At 45.4% G+C, this 17,427-nt stretch overlaps 1 protein-coding gene across 2 annotated transcripts in view; it reads right to left on the minus strand.

The window, feature by feature from the left end:
- Nucleotides 1–9,344, minus strand: part of EDARADD (EDAR associated death domain) — a 137,560-nt gene extending 128,216 nt beyond the window's left edge. The window contains exons 1-2 of one of the 2 annotated variants that reach the window (XM_063790380.1): nt 8,637–8,878; nt 6,764–6,899 (exon numbers count right to left, since the gene is read on the minus strand). The gene's annotated coding sequence lies outside the window, so the exon portion shown is untranslated. Of the gene's footprint in view, nt 1–6,763; nt 6,900–8,636; nt 8,879–9,318 lie in introns of those variants that run through there. The other variant, XM_063790385.1, reaches the window with a different exon arrangement.
- Nucleotides 9,345–17,427: the final 8,083 nt, after the last annotated feature.

Genomic DNA, 17,427 nt, shown 5'->3' on the forward strand with positions numbered 1-17,427 from the left:
TTCTACCATGAGTAAAAGCTCCCTGAGGCCTCCCCAGAAGCCAAGCAGATGCTGGTGCCACGCTTGTAAAGCTGGAAGAACCTCTTTTCTTATAAATTACCCAGTCTCAGGTATTTCTTTATAGTAATGCAAGAATGGCCTAATACAGGCAAGGACAGGGAGACAGAACAATTGAAAGATAACTGACTGGTTCTCATGTTTCTTGTATAGCCCGCAGAACTGAGCCAAATAAACCTTTTTTCTTCATAACTTACCCAGCCTCAGGCATTCCTTTATAGAAACACAAACAGACTAACGCAGTATTTTGTGAAAAAGCCTGCTGATTCAGCTCACAGCTGAACCAGATGACTGTTTTCTTTAAGATAACCATTGTACTTGGATTTGCAGCAGAAGTGCTTTCTGCATTCTTCCTATTTTGTCACACAGAATATTAGAAAGATATGTACTCAAAGATTAAGATTTAATGAAATCAATCATTTTTATTGCTCCATCAAAAACTTTTTTTTTTTATTTTTTATTTGAGACAGAGCCTCACTCTTGTTGCCCAGGCTGGAGTGCAGTGGCGCAATCTTGGCTCACTGCCATCTCCCCCTCCTGGGTTCAAGCAATTCTAGTGCCTCAGCCTCCATAGTAGCTGGGATTACAGGCATGCACCACCATGCCCGGCTAATTTTTGTATTTTTATTAGAGACGTGTTTTCTCCATGTTGTCCAGGCTGGTCTCGAACTCCTGACCTCAGGTGATCTGCCCACCTCGGCCTCCCAAAGTGCTGGGATTACAGGTGTGAGCCACCACCCCTGGCCTCATCAAGAACATGCTTAAGCCAAATTGGTGTGGTTTTTTTTGTTTTGTTTTGTTTTAAAGGGGCTGTAAGTACACGGTAGTAGAGACTATGATTATTCGTACTGTTTGAAGCCACAGCCTTGATTCTTGCTATATAGCCCACCATTTACATATCATTTAATTTATTTTGCCATTTTATCAATTTTACCATTTTACCCACTATTGTTTTTAACTGTGCAAATGTTAGCACAGTTAAAAAGACAAAGAATATCATGGTATACTATGAAAATAGCTTTGACCTCACAGGCCCCTTGCAGAAAGGTCCTCTGGCCTAGCTGCAAGAACACTGATACTCAAACTGGGGTCTGGGGATCCCTGGGGGAGAATCATTGTTCTCCGGGCTAAGCCAGAGTGCCCGGTAAACATAATTGCTCCAGAAAATGGCATAAAGGGCTGTCTTGTTCTTATCAGTGCATCTCCTCTGATAGGAGGCTACTTTGATTGCTCATTGAGAATCTCTACTGTTTCCAGAAATATTCATCTCCTCCCTTCCTCCCCTGCTCCATAACCTTCATCCAGAATTCATGTCAGAGCTCTGGGTTGAAGGACTAGGGAGAGGCTACTGCTGGTATCCTGAGATGAAGTCACTGAGCCCTGAAAGCCATAAAACAACTGCTAAGTTTTTCCTCTCTGCCCTACTCTCTGCTGGCCTGTCAAGCAATCTTCCCAAATTTTGGAAGATCTGAAATCCAGTCTCAGGAGTCTGATAAGATGCTGCAGGCAGACACTGATGAGTTTTTTATCCGCATAAAATAAACTCTATTTTTAAAATATATATATATATATATATTTTTTTTTTGCCTGTGATACAGCCCTCAGGAGGTCCTGGGAACATGTACCCCATGTTTTTAAGAGTTTAGCCTGACAAATATCCACTGACAGGAGCCTTAGAACCGGTCATGGGTTTGGTGTGATGAAGACAGGAGCAATCAGCTGTGAGGTCCAGAAGAGAATGAGTGAGCCAGGAGTGGTGGCTCATGCCTGTAATCCCAGCACTTTGGGAGGCTGAGGTGGGTGGATCACCTGAGGTCAGGAGTTCGAGACCAGCCTGGCCAACATGGTGAAACCTTGTCTCTACTAAAAATACAAAAATTAGCCAGGCATGATGGTGTGCACCTGTAATCTCAGCTACTTGGGAGGCTGAGTCACAAGAATCACCTGAACCCGGGAGACTGAGGTTGCAGTGAGCCGAGATCGTGCCACTGCACTCCAGCCTGGGTGACAAGACCGAAACTCTGTCTCAAAAAAAAAAAAAAAAAAGAAGAAGAAGAAGAAGCAGCAGAAGAGAATGAGTGGATGGGAAATGTAAGAATAAGCACAGAGCATGCACAGGATGCATTAGCAAAACATCAAAGAGAGATTAGAGAGGGCTAACAGTCTAACACACAAATACATTTTGAAGCTAGTCATGGTTTGAGCATGTCTTAATCTAGGATAAAAGAGTGACAGAAAAAGAAGTGATGGAATGAGTGAAAGTACTTTGAAAAATACACAAGTGGATGACAACAAGAGGAAGAAAATAACAATCATAACAGCAACTTAGCAGTAAATATGGGCCATCTACTTCGCTCAATTCAGATACACTGAATGTATTTCATATTGTATTGTTTCTCACTTAGTCTTTAAAACTAATCTATGAGATGTATGGTCCAAAAGACCACCAGGATGGCTTAACAGTAGAAAGGAGAGCTTTGTGATATCGGTTTGCAAACCAGGAAGAGACAGTTTTGGCATGTAATAAAGGTGCTTTCTCTCCAAAGAGGGAAAGGGCAGGATGGTTTTTGTGCCTCACTGGGTCTGTATTACACAATAGTCATATATATTCAGGTTTTGGAGGAAAGCTATACATATTTATGAGGGGAGCCAAAATGCATGCACAATGGCTACACATATATGTAATATCCATCCCATGTTCACTTTGGGGAAGGGTTTTGGCTTTAAACTGAGATGGAATTTGGCTCTTTACATTAAAGGTGACCTACAGGACACAGAGATAGTTTGTGTGTGCAGTCTCTACAATTTGCTGAAACTGGCTTGAGGTTGGCAGTTACTTATCAGGAAAGTGTTTCTAAGGCCAGGTCTCTGTCCAATCAGGGCTGTAGTGGTCTGGGTTGTACATCAGACTTAGGAAGTGTCTGACAATTTGCCTGATAATTCCTACTGTTAGGGAGTTTAGCAAGCGTGTGGTTTTTCCTGTAGCCACAGGAATTTAGGAAATTGCCATGCCAGCTGAGCCCTGAACCCTTGATTCGTTGGTTACTTTTGTTTCTGTAACCTAAAGGTTTGTCTTAGTTGATAAAGGGATGCCAACTTGGCTCTCCCAGATCACAGATGTTACATCATCTTATGGCTGGGGAACCTGAGGCTCAGAGAGTTTAATTAATTTGTCCAAGGTCACAGAGCCAAGAAGGGAGAATGCTGGATTCGAACCCAAGTATATCTGACATTCTATATTCTAGCCTTTTCCCTCATTCTGATATTTTCTCTGAAAACCCCTGGGTTTATCCTGGCACTTTCATGTGTGTAAGTCATTTGTGCACAAGCCAAGGTTTGTTTCCTGGGTAGGCGCTGCAATACCTACTTGGTATTTGAGGTCAGTACATTATAGGAATAAATTGTGCTGTGTCTAGGCTTTTAAGTATCTAAATGATTGAGAGTTCATCTTCAAAGGAGAAAATAGCCTTATAAAACAGGATTACAAAGGCAAGGCTTAGTGTCTTAGAATCCCTAAGCCTCGCAACCCGAAGAGCAGAAGAGAAAACATGTCTCCAGCTACAAGAGAACTAACGAGCTTTAAATGAAAGAGCTAGAGTCACATTTTCCCCTGAACTCCCATACATACATGAATACAAATCTGTCTTTTCTCTTGCAAAAAAACCCTTTTTTTTTTAAGGAAAGAGCTGTCATTTTGCTAAGCAACACCAGAAGCTGATTATCTGGTGCCTGCTCTGGGTAAAAGGCAGAAAAGCCAAATGATGAAAAGATGCCACCTCATTTAACAACTAAAATATTACACACAGTCGAGTAACTACCAAATAGGGTCCATTTGAACACCAACCTTAGTCCAATACCTTTTTTTTTTTTTTGAGTTGGAGTCTCGCTCTGTTGCCCAGGCTGAAGTGCAGTTGTGCAATCTTGGCTCACTGCAACCTCCGCCTCCCGGGTTCAAGTAATTATCTGCCTCAGCCTCCTGAGTAGCTGGGATTACAGGCGCCCACCACCACGCCCGGCTAATTTTTGTATTTTAGTAGAGACAGGGTTTCACCATGTTGGCCAGGCTGGTCTTGAACTCCTGACCTTGTCATCCACCTGCCCTGGCCTCCCAAAGTGCTGGGATTACAGGTGTGAGCCACCGCGTCTGGCTGTCCAATATCTTAATGTAACATCTCCTTGTGTAAGCAGTCACCTCATGCACAGTGGGTATCCAATAATCCTACAAACTCAGAGCTAGAACGACTTTTACCACCACTTATCATAGCTGTGTACAGATACAGATAAGGGAGACCAGGAGGGGAAGAGTTTGCCCAAGGTCACACAGTTCTCTCCTGCAGAGCTGAAACAAATCCCAGGTCTGTGGGGGCTGAGAGGTAACAACCCTGGCCTGTGAAGTGAGGCTGCCTCAGTTCAAGGCTGGAGTCCTGTGACAATCCCAAGAAAGGATGAGCCATGAGGCATGTGGTGTGCTTGCCCTAAATTCACTACTGTTAGTACCATTATTACTGTTAGATAATTTGTTGTTGTTTTTTTTTTTTAGAGACAGAGTCTTGCTCTGTTGCCCAGGCTCAAGTGCCATGGCATGGTCATAGCTCACTGCAGCCTTGAACTCCTGGACTCAAGTGATCCTTCTGCCTCAGCCTCCCGAGTAGCTGGCACTACATGCACACACCACTGCACCTGGCTTATTTATTTATTTATGAGATGGAGTTTTACTCTGTCGCCCAGGCTGGAGTACAGTGGCACAATCTCGCCTCACTGCAACCTCCACCTTCCAGGTTCAAGCGATTCTCCTGCCTCAGCCTCCCCTGTAGCTGGGATTACAGGTGCCCACCACCACGCCCGGCTAATTTTTGTATTTTTAGTAGAGACAGGGTTTCACCATGTTGGCCAGGCTGGTCTTGAACTCCTGACCTCGAGTGATCCACCCGCCTCAGCCTCCCAAAGTGCTGGGATTACAGGCATAAGCCACCACACCTGGCCCTGGCTAATTTATTTTATTTCTTGTAGATATGGGGTTCTTGCTTTGTTGCCCAGGCTGATCTTGAACTCTTGGCTTCAAATGATCCTCCTGCCTAGACCTCCCAAAATGCTGGGATTACAGGCACGAGCCACTGAACCCAGTCTATTAGATAAAATTTACGGGAGGCTATTGGTTTAGACTGAGCTCCTGCACTTGGCTCAACAGACCAAACTAAAATGGAGCCATTCATGCTGAAGTTCCACACCACCAAGCCAAACCTAAGTTGTTTATCTGATCTTCCAAGAAATCAGGAGAGACAGAGATAATAACCTAACCAATAACTAAAAGGCCAGTTTTAGTGGGCATTGAGACGGAAATAATACAGGGTGGTCATAGGAGAATAGAATATTCTAGGCAGCAGTTTCACATGAGCAGCCAAAGGAAACTGTAAATAGCTACAGAAGCTATGGGCTGATAAGACCCTGAAAAAACCAGGGTGTGGACCAAGCTGGCTAAGACTGACTGGACCCAACATGGCACTGGAGTGACCTAGGTTTCACCTGGGACCTCATTATACACTCATTAACATACCAAACACACACCCCCCAGCGCCATGACAGTTCTGGGAACATCCATATTTGGTGTAAAAATGAGTGGCACCACAGTTCCGAGAAACTCCACCTTTTTCCAGGAATTCTCATGAATATTCAGCCCCTTGATTAAAAAAACCCATAAAGGTAGCACCCCCAAACCCCCTTGTGTGTGACTCTCTAGTGAGTACACATACATTCCCTTTTCTTGAGTGTATACTTTTCACTCTGCAATAAATCTCCCTGTTTTCACTATTTCCTCACTCATTCTTTTTTTTTTTTTTTGAGACAGAGTCTCGCTCTATTGCCAGGCTAGTGTGCAGTGGGGTGATCTCGGCTCACTGCAACCTCTGCCTCCTGGGTTCAAGCGATTCTCCTGCCTCAGCCTCCCGAGTAGCTGGGATTACAGGCATGCGCCACCATGCCCGGCTAATTTTTGTATTTTTAGAAGAGATGGGTTTTCACCATGTTGGCCAGGATGGTCTCTATCTCTTGATCTGCCTGCCTTGGCCTCCCAAAGTGCTGGGATTATAGGCATGAGCCACCGCGCCCAGCCTCCTCATTCATCCTTGAATTCCTTATTGAGAGGGTGTCAAGAGCCTGGACACCGGCCAGGGTCAAGGTCCCACTGGTATTTGGAGACCTCCTCTGGCCCACCGGTATCAACATGATAAGGAAGCCCCCTCTGCTTTAATCTGTCTACCTAAAAGGAAGAGGCTGAGGCAAAATTAATGTAAATAGTTTATTTGGGCCAAGCTTGAGATTGCTTCCCGAGAGCATAGATTCAAGCTGCCCAGTGAATATTCACTGGGACTAGCAACAATTACAAGTAGGGTTTTAAAATTTTGTTTTGTTTAGAGATGGGGTCTCACTGTCACCTAGGCTGGAGTGCAGTGGTGTAATCATGGCTCACCACAGCCTTCAATTCCTGGGCTCCAGCAATCCTCCTGCCTCCGCCTCCCAAGTACTTGGGAATGCAGGGACTTACTACCTTGAGATTTTAAAGGAAAAGAAGAGGCAGTTCCTAAATTGTTTACCAAGATTTCACATTAAAATAATATAAGCTATTGATTGGCTATACATTATTCTTTGTATCACAAATTCCAGGAACAGGAAGACACTGGGTGAGGCAGCTAGTCAGGAACAAAATTACCTTAAACAATTGACCCCAGGTATGGGGCAGGGGAGGGCTGGAGGCAGGCATGACTGAAGTCTCACACTCCTGTCTCTCTGGTCCCGAGTACTTTACAGAGCTCAGAATGCTTGGAGCTATTTTTCTTCTCTCAAAGCTGTAGGAGGAAAATAACTTTGAAAGGACCAATCTGCTTTTTGTTCTCAGCTTCTACTAATACTTTCCTCAGCCTTTTTCTGTCTACCAAGCCAACCGCCTCTGCTCAGCTCAACAGAACACTCATTCTGTCCCAGCCTGGTGGCTCACGCCTATAATCCCAGCACTTTGGGAGGCCGAGGCAGGAGGATGACCTGAGGTCAGGAGTGCGAGACCAGCCTGGCAAACTTGGTGAAAACCTGTCTCTACTAAAAATACAAAAAATAAAATAAAAAATTAGCTGGGTGTGGTGGCACACACCTGAGGACTAAGCCCTGATTTTTTGTTTTAATCTTGCCCAAATTCCTATCTAAGGGATATGGCCTACAAACCATAAATTCTCATCACATGGGTTTTATTTGACCCTATATATCATGACTTACTTTCCAATCTGACCCTGGCATAACAAGGAAGAAAATCAAAATATTTTACCCCAAAACGCGTTTCTCTGCCACATCTTGAAATGGCCCTGCAAAGCCATCCCTTGTGGGAAAAATCCACATCTACAGAGAATCCTCTTTCCCCCTTTTCTTCATTGTTCTTTTTTGTTTTTGTTTTTTTGAGACAGGGTCTCACTCTGTCGCCAGGCTAGAGTGCAGTGGCACGGCTCACTGCAACCTCTGCCTCCTGGGTTCAAGCAATCCTCCTGCCTCAGCCTCCTGAGTAGCTGGGACTACAGGTGTGCACCAACTCACCCGGCTAGTTTTTGTATTTTTAGTAGAGACATGGTTTTGCCATGTTGGCCAGGCTGGTCTTGAACTCCTGACCTCAGGCGACCTGCCTGCCTCAATCTTCCAAAATGCTGGGAATACAGGCGTGAGCCACCGCGCCTGCCACCACCCTCCCCCACCACTGCCCTTTTTTTTTCCTTCCTTCCTTTCCAGATCCAGGAGATAATCAACTAAGAGCCAGACACCCTTTGAGGTCCGATAAGAAACATTTTACAACCTGCTGTCTCTGAAGTCTGCTATCGGAGAACTTCCTCTACACAATAAAACCTGGTCTCCACAATCCTTTATCTTAACCTGAACATTTCCTTTCTCTTGATTCCAGGATAAATTCAACCAATTGTCAACCAGAAAATGTTTAAATTTACCTATAGCCTGCAAGCACCCCCACCCCCGCCACCCCGCTTTGAGTTGTCCCGCCTTTCTGAACCAAACCAATGTATTTCTTAAATGTATTTGATTGATGTCTCATACCTCCCTAAAATATATAAAACCAAGCTGTACTCTGATCACCTTGGGCACATGTCACGTGACATGGCCACTCATATTTGGCCGTCTCATATTTAAGAGAATAAATCTCTTAAAATATTTTACAGAGTTTGACTCTTTTTGGCAACATGCCTGTAGTCCCAGCTACTGGGGCGGCTGAGGCAGGAGAATCGCTTTGAACCCGGGAGGTGGAGTTGCAGTGAGCCAAGATCCCATCACTACAGTCCAGCCTGGGTGACAGAGCAAACTCCCTCTCAAAAAAAAAATTTGAGTACACCATGGTGCCTGCCTGTAGTCCCAGCTCCTTGGGAGGCTGAGGCAGGAGGATCACTTGAGCCCAGGAGTTTGAATCTAGTCTGGGCAATATAGCAAGACCCTGTCTCTAAAAAAAAAAGGAAAGAAAAGAAAATCAACTATTTACTGGGCTAACACAGGAGACATTTCTGGGCCTTGTTTTTATTTTTATTTTATTTTGGGGGTACCTTCTTTTCAGACACCAGCCAAAATCAGTAGGAAGCTGTAGGCAACCAACACTTGGGATTGCAATGTTTTACCACAATTCAAACTTGAAATGGGTTCATTCAGGGATTCTTCCATTTTGATAGGGCACTCAGTGAGAGAAGGACTAGAGAAAAGGTGGGAGCCTTCCACAGACGTTCACGTGTTGCAGCTTCATTGGGCAGCACATGGACGGCAGCTTGGAAGTAGGTCTTTGAGTTTGCACCTGCGGACCGAGCAGGGTACCAGATTTCCGAAAGCAGCTTCTGTTTACTCCAGGATCCTACAAGTCACTGGTGTTATTTCTAACATAGCCTGTAGGTATGAGGCTACAGAAAGACTCATGAAGGAGGAGAGCCCCCTGTTTGCAAAAGTCCAGGCCTATCTTTGGAAAATCAAGGCTGTGCAGGGTGAGGGCGCAAATGCTACATTTACAGGCTGTAACCAGAGATGTGGGAGGACCCAGGAAGGGGCGCGGCGACGGCCGGCTGGGCCAAGAAGAGCGCGCCCAGCAGCCCGGCCGGCACCTCAGGGTGTTTTGGAGGCCCACGTGTCCCGCCTCATTGGCCGTCGGGGAGCTCCAGCCCCAAGGAGGCGGAGCCGCCACCGCAGTTGCTGTTCACGAGTTTCCCCAACTGGCTCCCCAGTCAGTCTGTAGGGCCCTACCTTACGGTCGTCCGGGATCAGAACTCCCAGAAGGCTTCGCGCTCGGGGGCGTGGCACTGCAGGGTGGGCGTTGCAGAGACGCAAATGAAGTCGCCGCGCCCGGCATCTGCGTGCCCTCGGTGGGCTTCCAGGGGGCGGGGTAAAGCTTTCTCACCGCCCGACGGGTTCCTCCTCCTCCTCTGACCTCTGGACTCTCTCACCGCCCCGAAGGTCACCTCGGACCACTGCTCGACAGGCAGCATGTTCCAGAGTGGCTGGGGAGTCGCAGGGCTGGGGACTGGGTTGCGTTGAAGCTGCTGCTCCTCCGGGCTGCCTGGGCAGCCTGTTTGGCGCCCAGGAAGTTACAGTGCTAAGAGGGGAACCACGGGGCAACCCCGGGGGTCCCCACCCAGGACCCCCAAGCCCAAACCAGCACCACGGGGCGGAAGCCGATTGTAATTGGGAAAAAGCAGAGCCGCTAAGGTGCTTTAATTTTGGCTAAGAAGATGGCAGGAAAGACTACAGCCAAATCAATGGGATGAATGTCTGTGGATTATGCTGCGGCGTTTAAATCTGTCCTCCATAATTCTTTGTCTGTCTTTCATAAAGCTTTGATCATTTTATCCCTTAAGTTACCTTCTGGGAGAATTCCTTGGCTTCGTATTTATTCCAGCTCTCTGGTTTGCTTTTCAGCAGTGCCCGCTCTGCTGTTTTGCCCACCTCTTGAAGGTTTCTTTTTATTTCAGTAGCTGTTTGTGTGTCCAAGATCTCTGGTTAATTATTATTATTATTATTATTATTATTATTATTATTATTTTTAGATGGAGTCTTGCTCTGTTGCCCAGGCTGGAATGCAGTGGTGAGATCTTGGCTCACTGCAACCTCCACCTCCTGGGTTCAAGCGATTCTCCTGCCTCAACCTCCAGAGTAGCTGAGATTACAGGCACGCGTCATCATACCTGGCTAATTTTTGTGTTTTTAGTAGAGACAGGGTTTCACCGTGTTAGCCAGGCTGGTCTCGAACTCCTGACCTCAGGTGAGGCCTGCTTCAGCCTCCCACAGTGCTGGGATTACAGGCGTGAGCCACCTGGCCCAGCCTGGCTTTCTTTTCATAACTGCCTGCTCTCATTTCATGCTGTGATATTCTTGCTTATCCCTATACATATTTTAGTTACACTGATTTTCACTCTTTTAAACTGTTTTTTCCAAGTGCAGGTTCTCCTTTAGAAAAAAAATGAGGCCGGGTGTGGTGGCTCACACCTGTAATCCCAGCACTTTGGGAGGCCGAGGCCGGCAGATCACCTGAGGTCGGGAGTTCGAGACCAGCATGACCAACACGGAGAAACCCCATCTCTACTAAAAATACAAAATTAGCTGGGCGTGGTGGTGCATGCCTGTAATCCCAGCTACTCAGGAGGCTGAGGCAGGATAATTGCTTGAACCTGAGAGGCGGAGGTTGCGGTGAGCCAAGACAGTGCCATTGCACTTCAGCCTGGGCAACAAGAGTGAAACTCTGTTAAAAAAAAAAAAAAAGAAAGAAAAGAAAAAAGAAAGAAAAATATATAAGGTTATTCTTTCCGCTTGTGGTTTTCCTCAAATGTTTGTGACTGGTTATGTCCCATTTCTGTACCTGAGATTCCTTGTTAGCCTGTTTTCCACTCTTTGCACAGATTTGCCCCTCCCCCAAGTGTGTGCAAAGAGAGGTGGGTGCTACAGGATTTAATTACATTTTTTTTTTTTTTTTCTTTTTGAGATGGAGTCTCACTGTTGTCGGCCCGGGCTGGAGTTCAATGGCGTGATCTTGGCTCACTGCAACCTCTGCCTCCTGGGTTCAAGCGATTCTCCTGTTTCAGCCTCCTGAGTAGCTGAGATTACAGGCGCCTGCCACCATCCCTGGCTAATTTTTGTATTTTTATTGGAGATGGGATTTCACCATGTTGGCCAGGCTGGTCTCAAACTCCTGACCTCAGGTGATCCACCCGCCTTGGCCTCCCAAAGTGCTGGGATTACAGGCGTGAGCCACTGCGCCCGGCCAATTTGTTTGTTTTTTATTTTAAGAGACAGGGTCTCACTCTGTCACACAGGTTGAAGTGCAGTGGCATAATCATAGCTCACTGCAGCCTCAAACTCCTGGTCTCAAGGGATCTTCCCACCTCAGCCTCCCAAGTAGTTGGGACTACAGGCATGTGCCCCTACACTTAGCTAATTTTTAAATTTTTTTTGTGGAAATGGGGTCTGGCTTTGTTGACCAGGCTGGTCTTCAACTCCTGGCTCAAGTGATTCTGCTACCTGGGCTTCTGAAAATGTTCGGATTCCAGGCACTGTAATCCCACAGTGAACCACCGTGTCTGGCCCTAATTTTTTTTTTTTTTTTAATGAGAGAAGGGCAGTATTTGTAGCCTAGTGGCCAGCTGGGGGCTCCCTGTTCCCCGCTAGTGTGATAATCATTGGCATTTGTACCCATACTCACAGATGGAAGCAGAGACCCCATTTTCTGTTTGCTGGAAGGTTGTATTTTGGTGAAACTTTTTGTTGTAGTGTCTCAGTTACCCTGTCACTCACTGGTCAGATGTCTTATTGCTTCAGATAGTTGCACAATAGACTGATTAAAATCCATCTCCAGCTACTTACAAACTATTACAGGCAGTGGAGCTTTGAAGGCTTTTGCTACAAGTCAAAGCCCTGGTTGTTAAAATTGTAGAACAGGCTATTATGTAGCTTAGGCAGTGTGACAAATTGGCACCAATTGTTTGTAGGGGTGAGAAACATCTGGAAGGTTCCCAGGAAGTGGTGGGTTTTGGGGGGAAAGAAAATGAGGGTGGGATTACCAGATTTAGGAGGTAATGAATAAAGCTTGAGAGGTAGGACTTGAGTCATGAATATTTGTTGTTGGCCCGGCAGGAGTTGAGGTATGAGAGGGTGTCCTGGTGCAACACTGAAGTGGATGGGATGCAGGGAGGTGGTAAAGTTGCTACTCCAAAATGAAGCTGGCATTCGAATTTGGGTATCAAGAAACCACCAATATAATTCAGCTGAATTATCATATTTGTAGTTTTGTGTGCGTGTGTGCGCATGTGTGTATCTCATGTGGGTGTGTTATGGTAGCATGTGTCCCAAGCCCCACAGTGAGTTTATTTTATCCATGACCAGACCCAGGTCCTTTGGCTCCAAGTCTGCTAGTTGAGCTGACCATCCTATATGTCAGGTGCAAGACAACCACTGGTGAGAGGTAGATACCTTTCATTTCCCCTTGCGGAGGGTGGACCAGCTCTATGAACTCTGACCAATAAGGGAAACCCAGCAAGTCCCTGGGACCGCATGCCCGGGGCAGAGTGTGTTGGTAGGAGACTCACAGGAGGCGGGCAGGAGGTGCCTCCGCTTGTTCTCCTGCCATCACGGAAGGTGCTTTGAGGTAGAGCATGGGGCAGTGTGGAGATGGAGCAGTAACAGGCCTAGAGAAGACTGGAGCCATTGGAACGGGAGGGTTTGGTTATTGTTTTTGATTTTGCAAGTGTGTATGCATGTGTATGTGTGTGCGTGAGAGAAAATTCACTACTTTTTTTTTTAATTTTTTTTTGAGAAGAGTCTCTGTGTCACCGAGGCTGGAGTGGAGTGGCACAATTATGGCTCACTGCAACCTCCACCTCCCGGGCTCAAGGGATCCTCCTACCTCAGCCTCCTTAGTAGCTGGGATTACAGACGTGCCAATTTTTTCCATACATATATGTGTATACATATATTTTATATATATGTGTGTGTACATATATATATATGTGTGTATACATATATTTTATATATATTTTTTAGAGACCAGCTTTCGCCATGTTGCTGTTGCCCAGGCTGGTCTTGAGCTCAATCTATCTGCCTGCCTCTGCCTCCCAAAGTGCTGGGATTATAGGCATGAGCCACCACACCCAGCCTAAATTTTTAAATAAGAAAATAGCATTTGCTTTTTGTCTGATGAGTTTTTTTTTCTGTGATACCAAGAAATTCAATATGATTGTAAATGGAGTGCCAGTGCTGGACCCAAAGATTTGGAGAGGCAGATCCAAAGAGCTATCTTCTTTTTTGTAGTTGTTTTTTGTTGTTGTTGTTTGTTTGTTTCTTTGAGATGGAGTTTCACTCTTGTCACCCGAGCTGGAGTGCAGTGACGCGATCTGGGCTCACTGCAACCTCCGCCTCCTGGGTTCAAGTGATTCTCCTGCCTCAACCTCCCGAGTAGCTGGGATTACAGGCACGTGCCACCACACCCAGCTAATTTTTTTTGTTGTTTTTAGTAGAGACAGGGTTTCACCATGTTGGTCAGGCTGGTCTCGAGCTGTTGACTCAAGTGATCCGCCCGCCTCGGCCTCCCAAAGTGCTGGGATTACAGGCATGAGCCACTGCTCCTGGACTAGGAGCTATCTTCTTAAGTGATATAAACACCTAGCCATTGGCAAGACTGCAATTCTAACAATACAATATGCCCGATGTAGTATTGAACCTGCTAAACTTGCTTCACTGTTTTTAATCTAATGGAATGAATCTTCATGGCATTAAGTGAAAAGGGCCCTGCTGCAGTGCAGTGTGAGGAAGTGGTGGGCAGCTATGCCCTTTGGGGCCTTTGTGCATGGTGCTCTCCTGGCCTCCCCCTCAGGCCCACTGACTTGCCACTTCAGCAGCATTCAGCGTGTACTCGCTGTGCAACCTATAGCAGTAAAAATAGCAACGGAGGTCGGTTACGGGTGCTTACTCTACTCTGTTCCAGGCACTGTGCTATCACCTGGGTCTATAATGGTGAGATAAAAATAGAAATAAAAAGAGCTTTGGTCTCTATTTCCATGAAGCTGAAGCCCATGTGTTCTCTTTCCCATTCTGTCTTCTTGAATCAGTGTGCAAGTGCCTGCAGGGTTGCAAGTGTCTGATTCTGTAAAATGACTGCAGTGTCCTCAGTGGGCTCCTAAGTTTGGCTCCGCCTTGAAAAGGCAGGGCATTTCTCTTCTTTCCGTTCAGTAGCTATTTTGTACTCTGGTGGTGGTTTCTAGTTGCTGAAAGTTGTAATTAATCTGCAGCGTCCAAGGTGTTATTTGTGAGAAAAGAGTGGGGAATCATGGAAGAAGAGCAAGTCCCCAGTGGTCCCTCTTACTCTTGGGGGTCAAGCATATTCCAAGAATGTGGCTAGTTCCCAAAGGATAGTAGGCGTGCTGTGCAGAGTGGTTTGGCATTTAAAAGCAATGCTAACAGCCCAGTTATATTAACTGACTTCCTGATGTTTTGCAATTCTGCAAGGCATCTTGTGCTGAATAAGATGGTCTGTGGAACAAAGGGGAGAATGATGGAAGAAGTTTTCCAGTCATCAAGTTTATTAAGTTTTTTCATTCTGAACAGCACTCATTAATCTCTAGCCTAGTCGATATGTTAGTTATAAAAATGGGCTTTCTTTAAACTGACAATTCTAGTTTTGTGTCCTCTTTTAGGAATGCAAATCATTCTAACTTTATCCCAGATTTATCTAACCCTGTCTAGTAAAGTCAACTTGAGAGTTTTATAGTTCTATAAACATTGAGGAAAAACAGTGGATTCATTCTAGTTACTTTTTATCCTGTGTACTTGCCAAAGAAAGGAGAAAGTAAATATCAGAAATCTTATCACCAAGTACAAATTGCTATTTATGCCCATGTCAAAATCATCAGGCTCTTCAGAAGCCATATTTCTTGTCATATCTCTATTACACCATACAGATTAAGGTAGTTACCAGACCCCAGTTGGTTCATTTATCAGAGTTCAGCTTACTCCTGGTAGTACAAATAGTTTGTTACACTTTTTTTTTTTTTTTTTTTTTTGAGATGGAGTCTCACTCTGTCACTCAGGCTGGAGTGCAGTGGCGCAATCTTGGGCTCACTGCAACCTCTGCCTCCTGGGTTCAAGTGATTCTCCTGCCTCAGCCTCCCGAGTAGCTGGAACTACAGGCATACACCACCATGCCCGGCTAATTTTTTTGTATTTTTAGTACAGATGAGGTTTCTCCATGTTGGCCAGGCTGGTCTCGAACTCCTGATGACCTCAAGGTCCACCAGCCTTGGCCTCCCAAAGTGCTGGGATTACAGGCATGAGCCACCGTGCCCGGCCATTAGTTTTTTTGTTTTTGCTTTTCTTTTTTGGGTTTTTTTTTTTTTTTTTTTTTGAGATGGAGTCTCTCCCTGTTGCCCAGGCTGAAGTGCAGTGGTGCAATCTTGTCTCACTGCAATCTCCGCCTCCCACGTTCAAGCAATTCTCTGCTTCAGCCTCCCTAGTAGCTGGGATTACAGGTGCACACCACCACACTTAGCTAATTTTTGTATTTTTAGTAGAGATGGGGTTTCATATGTTGGCCAGGCTGATCTTGAACTCCTGGCCTCAAGTGATCCACCCACCTTGGCCTCCCAAAGTGCTGGGATTACAGGTGAGAGCCACTGCACCTGGCCATTTGTTACACTTTCATCTCATTACCTTGACACTAATACAGAATTAGCTGATTCATTAGCTGATTCCTAAATCAGGAACCCACAGAATTTTAATGGCAAACACTACCTTCGATTGTATCATGAAACCGTAAGTGCCCAGAGCAAGCTTCTTAATTTGTACAATTACTTAACCAGTATAATAAATGAACCAATACCATTGTCAAGCTTCTGTCAAGGAGAGTCATTAACTAGAGGAATAATTTCCCATTGCTTTTGGGGATGATAACCACCCGCCCCCCCACCGCCCCGCCCCATGAGCTGACAGGTTCCATTACTTGGCTACACACATTTGGCCGCCTTGCGGACTTTTTGACAGCTGAATAGCAGACCTGTATTTAAAGCTTTGTAATCCTTTTTCTTGATGCATGAATGCTAGTTTTATCACCTTTCAGGTCGCTGCCCTCCTCAGGAAAGGTGCTGACTCACAGAGTATGAACCAGCTCTCCAAGGGAATTTTCAGGAGAACCACCTCCAAGGTGATCACCTGAGATATCCTCCAAGGCAAAACTGCAATTCTAAACAACATTTACCATAAGTCTATTAATATTTATAAGACAAGGATTTCCCCCTGTGTACCGTAATGTCATACACACCCATATATGGTAGGATAACTCAAAAAAACAGAGCAGCCCAATAAATGGAAGGAAGAATAGGCCAGGCTTGGTGGCTCATACCTGTAATCCCAGCACTTTGGGAGGCCAAGGCAGGCAGATCACTTGAGGTCAGGAGTTCAAGACCAACCTGGTCATCATGGTGAAACCCCCATCTCTACTAAAAATACAAAAAATTAGCTGGGCACGGTGGCGCGCACCTATAGTCCCAGCTACTGGGGAGGCTGAGGTGGGAGAATCGCTTGAACCTGGGAGGCGGAGGTTGCAGTGAGCCAAGATCATGCCATTGCACTCCAGCCTGGGTGACAACAGTGAGACTTCATCTAAAAAAAAAACCCCACAAACAAACAAATGGAAGGAAGAGTAAACATGAAAATTCCGAGGAGTAAGCCCTCTAATATATGGACTCCATGAGAGCAAGGTCTTGGCCTATTTCGTTCACTGCTGTGTTACCAGCACCTAGAACAGCACCCGGCATTTTGTAGCCATTCAAAATCAAATAGTTTTGAATGAATCACTTTGGTCTTTGACAGTGAAGTCGTTGGTTAGCTTATGAGACTCAGGCAAGGGGTGAGATTTGCGCTGGGATTTCAAGAATGGAAGGAGCCAAACAGCAAAATTGAGAGGCTAAGACTCTAAAGGACACACTTTGGTGGATTAGAGTGGGTATAAATTCATTTTTAAAAAGTTTATTGATGTATAATAGATGTACATAGTTTCAGGATACATGTGATAATTTAATACATTCATATAATTTGTAAAGATCAAATTAACATGCTTGGGGTACCATCACCTTAAATATTTGTCTTTTGTTTATGCTCAAACCACTTGAATTCTTCTAGCTATTTTGAAATATACAATAGATTACTGTAGACTATTGTCACCCTACTGATGTAACAGGAGGTCTTATTTCTTCAATCAAACTGTGTATTTGTAGCCATTAATAAACTTTTCTTCACTCCCCATCCATCCTTCCCGGCTTCTGGTAACCACTAATCTACTCTCTACCTCCATGAGATTCACTTTGTTAGCTCACA

Source organism: Pan troglodytes, chromosome 1, assembly GCF_028858775.2.
Source record: "Pan troglodytes isolate AG18354 chromosome 1, NHGRI_mPanTro3-v2.0_pri, whole genome shotgun sequence".
NCBI classification, from domain to species: Eukaryota; Metazoa; Chordata; class Mammalia; order Primates; family Hominidae; genus Pan; species Pan troglodytes.